Below are 6,140 nucleotides of genomic sequence, written 5' to 3' on the forward strand. Positions count from 1 at the left end.
AGTTTCTGCCATTCTTCTTCATTTATTTACTCAACAGATACTCACCGCCCGGTTTTCATGTGCCAGGCACTTTGCTGAGCACTGGAGATAAAGTACTAAACACATCACATGCGGTCTTCTACCCTCCTGGGAAGGCAGATGTGAAACAAACACAAAACAAAATATTTAAGTTCCAATAATGAAAACTGCTACCAATCAGAAGAACATGGCATTGGACTAGATAATACAGAGGGAGCTAATTTAGACTAGTGCTCTTTGGATGTCTTCCCTAAGAAAGGAATCCTGAGGTTGGACCTAAAACACCAAGAGTTGAGAAAAAGCATTCTATGTAGAGAGAATAGCAAAGACACTGAAGCACTAAAAAAAAAAAAAAAAAAAAAAAAAAAAAAAAGATGACCTCAAGGAACTAGATAACAAAACAAAACAAAACAAAACAATGAGGGTGCCTCACGGGTCATGAGGAAGACAAAAGCAGAAGGAGATAAGCTTAAAGGGATACGCGCAGGCAGACGGTAGACGAGCTGGTGGGCCATGTTAACATCACCCTTAGAGCAGAGTCCTCCTTCACAAAATAGTAGCTAGTATCTATCAAAGTGGTTTCTGTACCAAACAATATTCCAAATCTTCATGTGAGTTATTTCTCTTAATCCTTACAACACCTCTGTCCAGGTAGTTATTTATTATCCTGCCCATTTTATAGCACAGTGGACTGAGCTTAAGTAATTTGCTCAAGATGGCAGATAAGATCAGAAGAGCCAAGAGTGGAATGTCTATCTTCAGAACCCACCCACTCAACCACCGTGCTGTGTGGCTTTTTGTTACGTTATACTTCTTCTCTCAGTTTATGAACAAAGCTTGTTGTCATGGAGTCTATTTTATGAATTGAGACATTCATCCCATCTGCTGTGGGAAGAACGCATTATATAGGAGTAAGAACGAATGCAGGGAGAACAGAAAGTGATTGCAGAGCCAAGACCAGCTTCACGGGCACACGAACTGTTCAGGTGCACCAGACCCCACACTTAGAAGCCCGCTGCTCTTGGTTTAATTCTGTTCCGGTGGTCTTGAAAATCTAAATTTATGAGCAAGGGGCCCTGCATTTTCATTTTGCTCTAACCCTCGCAAATGACATAGCCAACGCTTGCAGTGTTCTATTCTGAGATTCGAATGGCTTGCGTTTTTCCATTAATTTACTCACATCTGATGACGACGGTGCTGTGCTGCCCTTACCAATATCCTTTCTTGGGGGCCGAAGTGAATCGCCATTTATTAGGCATTGAGCTAGGCAAGATCCCAGGGCTTTACATACTCGATTCAATTAATCTGCACAACCACTTTATACAGCAGATTCTATTATCAGCATTTTGTTAAATGAGAAAAGTATGGCTCGGAGAGGTCAAGTAATGCGACATAGCTGGGAGATGACAGAGCTAAGCTTGTGATTTCAAATTCATTCTACTAAACCAAATCTTTTCTCTAAGTTTTCAGTTTGTATTGCCCACCTTATGATTCGCCTGCCATGCTCTGCCCACTGGTTGGGACACCTCACTCCTGCCTGCAGCTCTAGTGCCCACCCTTTATCCTGACCAATTAGTGGAAACTTCCCTTCCAGAAGAAATCCAGTGTCATGCCTGCCCCCTGCAAGGGCCAGGACTGACCATTTCCCAGGCCTTAGTCCTATGGAAATTAACACACATCTTTCATTAACATTTCTTTTTGACACTACGGTAAAAGTTCTATGAAATGTCCCCACAAGGTTGCAATTTTTTTTTCAAGTCTTGAAACACCTGAGCCCACAGGAGCCAAAGGGTGATGCTATGGTGAGGCTGCTGACAACAGCTTTTTTATTTGTTCATGTTATCCTGCTCGCTTAAAAGTCTGTGGGTGTTGCAACCCTGTTTCATTGAATTACAAACCGTCTAATCTCCAGGGATTGGAGAATTTACCCAGGGCCAGGATGATGCTTAATTTCTACTCCAAGTCCCCTGAATATCAGATAAAAGTTCATAGTTTAACTGTACTAACCCAGCGGCAAGCACAGCAGGGGCACAAAAAACTAAAATCAGCCTTGATGGGAATTCTGCAAGTTTTACTATGTAATGTAAACATTTCTGCCAAACTTAAAAGTAAAATACATCTCATTCACCGTTCAAATTTTGGGATTCAGTCACCTATTCAAAACAAGCAAAAAAAAAAAAATTGCCACAATCTTATTTCTAAAAGCAAATTTTCATCACCATAAAGTAACTAATTAATCAATGTGGTTTTCTGACAATTTTTGGTTAACCATATAAAATCGAAATCAGTGTTGTAGCTCTAATCACGTGGAAGAATATTCGATATGCGTTTCAATTACTAATGAGAATTTGGTTTCCAAAATCTCCATTTCCATTCTATTACATGCCTCAAAGGAGAAAACACAATTCTATTACACTATTTTGAATACTGGAGAAGAATAAGACAAAAAAAAAAAAAGTTCTATCTTTCGCTAAGAGTAACTTGAAGATGCATCATTCCCCATTTGTTAGATATTTAGTGCTCAGGCCAGATACCTACTTCAATGCACAACTTTCTATCCTTTTTAAGGGTGGGAGTCTCACTGTAATACAGTACTGATTTGTTTATTAGGAGCAAAAATCAGGTATCTGTGAAGAACACGGTACCTAGCATTCAAACTAAGCACTCGACCTTCTGCACAGCTCAGAATGGAATTCAACCTGGACTCTGATGTAAAGTTTTCTGGAACTTTGAGCTCCGTCAGTCACAAATACCACCTGGATTACCTCCCAAGTACATGAAGTGGAAATACAGTTTTCTTCGCAGCTTATGGTTTACTTAGCAATTAACACAGAGTAGAAACTTTTCTTGTGACTCTTAGTCAGAGGTTGTATTTTTCATTTCAAAGTACTGTAACCATTCCTTGGGTGAATGGAATGAGTCATGAAGATTTCCAAATTCATCTTCTCATGCCCAAAGTGATGTTAGGGTAGCTGACTATTCAACAGAATAGAAAAAAAAATTTAAACTCAATTTCCTGAAAGGAATAGAAATTGTGATGAGGTCTGGAAACTGTACTTGGTGAAACCAAATTTACTAGAAAATATCAGAGCTGGTGATCCACATTCTGTGCTCCACAAATGGCATGTCATCTAACGATGTGAACCTGAGGTCAATGATTCAAAGTTAATAGTCTTTTAGATGGATCAGTCACAGAGCCTTCATTAAAAATCTATGTATAGTTTCTTGATTGTCTTTTTTCCCCTTTGCTCTTTTGTTTTATTTATTAAATCCCACTTATGAGTGAAATCATACGGTATGTGTTTTTCTCTGCCTTATTTTGCTTAACATATGTTCTAACTCCATCCATGTTGTTGCAAATGGCAAGATTTCAGTTTTTATGGCTGCATAATATTCTATTATACACGTGTGTATACACACACACACACATCTTCTACATCCATTCATCAATCAATGGACACTTGGCTTTTTCCATAATTTGGCTGTTGTAAATAATTCTGCTATAAACGTAGAGGTTCACGTAGCCTTTTGACTCACTGTTTTTGTATTCTTTGGCTAAACACCTAGTGGTGCGATTGCTGGATGGTGCATAATTCTTTTCTTAACTTTTTGAGGAAACTCCACACTGTCTTCCATAGACTCTAATTATAGAAAATAAACTGATGGTTATCAGAGGGCAAAGGGGTGTGGGGATGGGTGAAATAGGTGATGAGACTTAAGGAGTGTACTTGTGATGAGCAGGGGGTGATGTGTGCAATTGTTGAATCACCACATTGTACACCTGAAACCAATACTGTGTGTTACCTAACTGGAATTAAAATTGAAAATTAAAAAAAAAAATTAATAATAAAAATCTGTAAGTACAGCTTATAACTAGGGTGTCCATACAATTTTCCTCTAAACAGAGGTAATTTTAAAAGTAAAAGGAGGGGTTAATAATTACACCAAGACATTAGGAATAAAACAGGATCATCATGGGACACAACGGGAATGTACACTTGAATTATAGATGACTTTTGCCCTCGGTGCAAATCCAATTTAAGGCAGATCACTCAAGAACAAATAGATACAGTGGACATGCAAACAGGATACTGGAAAATTTAACTCAAATAATATAAAACTGCATATAAGCAACACAGACATTTTACTGTTAAAAGCAGAACTGTGAGCCACAGTTTTAGCTGGGGCAGAAGAAGATACTATTAAGCAGGTAATCTTTAGCTAAAATGAACAAAATCCAGAAAAAGAGGATGGGATAGGAAATGATCTAGAAACGACGACATAGGAGAAACATTTGAAAGGCCTGAGGAGGTTTAGCCAGCAAAGAGAGCATTTAGCAGAGGGTCATGAAAACTATTTGTAAATTCTTTGTGGACTGTCAGGAACAAGAAGGTTATACTTACTCCCTGTGCTTCCAGAGGTCAAAGCCAGGATTAAGGCTTGAAAGAAAGAGGGAAATAGATCTCAACTCAATAAAAAAGATCCTTTTTGGACAAGGGAGAGCACCCAATGACAGAAAAAGCTATCACATAAGTTAGTGGATTCCCCAACACTATTAGTACACGAGGAGAATATGGACAATCATTTCTCATTTTCCTAGAACATGCAATATACACCAGGCACTGTGAGAAACAGCTAACAAGCAAAATCCTATCTAAAAATCACAACAGTCTTACGTGGCGGTCACTATTATGATCATTTCTGCTTTATAAAGGAGGAAACCAAAACATGTCCAAAGACATAAACAGAGTACATATAATACAGACTTTAATTAAATTGGTTTCTAAATGTTCTTCTGTCGTCAAGGTAATTTTCAAACCCTGGCTTAAATTGTCGTAAACAACAGTCAATTATTTCTACTTGAAACAAGGGCAAATCCAAAGACAGCATGACAACAGGCATGGTGCTTGAATTTTCTCTCATTATCTTGACTCTGACCTCCTCTCTGTGCTGACTTCATCCACAGGATGGTTCCAAGATCCTGCAGTAATTCCAGTCATCATATCCAGAAATAAGGGCACACAAAAGCAGAGAAGAGATCTTGTGTGTCTCCTTCTAAAGTATGGAAAGTATTTTCCCAGAAGGCTGTAGCATATTCGCCCTGACACCTCATTGGCCAGAACTCTCATATGATTGTCTCTAACCAATCACAAGGCAAGGGGAATGAAACCACCAGTATTGAATTCCATCAATTAAGACTTACCCTTGAGTCAAAGAGGGAAAATGGGGGGCACAAAGAAAACCTTTCTGTTAATAAGGAGAAAAGAGTCCAAAGGATATTAGTACACTCTACAGTCTTTCTCCTCAAATTGCGCTGCGAGATCATAAGTTACCTATAGCACCTGGGAACTTGGCTAGATACGCAGAATTCCAGGCTCCACCCCAAACCCACTGATTAAAAATCTGTGCTTAGTCGTGGGCTGCTTAAAGACTGAAAATGTCCTCCCTGCAGTGCCTGCCATGGGCAGCCCTAGATGGTGTAATCTTACTAAAACATCATATAAGGAAGTAAAATTACAATGGTAGAACCAAGGTTGAACTTGGTTTCTGGGTGTGAACTGCGAAGTAACAACTATCCAGCCCAGAGCTCAGGCCAGTCATATGGTTCCTGAGTGGGTGTTCTTTTCATGTTGCTGCGTGATGGCTGCCATCATGCCAGTTACCAAGGGTCTTCATGAAGAGTGTGTATACGGATGTTCATAGATGTATTTTTTCATGCTTCTGTTACTGCTCAACACCAGAGTACTCTTTTTAAAGAGTCATGCAATCACAAATATGTTTGGCAAATCCACAGCCTTTATCATCTGGAGATTGATCTGCTTTACAGATAATTGGGCTTGGAGGGGAAGGTGGGAGAAAGTGGTGATTTGTGAATTTGTATTTGAGGTTGACTCATTGGAATATTACCATAATTTCGAGACAGCTAATATGCCAAAGACAACATGGCTCTGCAGAGTCTTTTATGGGATGACACAGTAATTAATTGGTTGCATCGTGGCCAAAGATTATTATCTGAGCAGCTGCTTCTTTACAAAGCCTGCATGATCTGTAGCCAAAAGGGTTATCATGAAAGGAAAAAAAAAAATTAAGTTTATGCCTGGCATACCTTTCCTGCACAGGCC

This window comes from Ursus americanus, chromosome 5, assembly GCF_024610735.1.
Source record: "Ursus americanus isolate L20-20 chromosome 5, mUrsAme1.1.p, whole genome shotgun sequence".
Classification (NCBI taxonomy): domain Eukaryota; kingdom Metazoa; phylum Chordata; class Mammalia; order Carnivora; family Ursidae; genus Ursus; species Ursus americanus.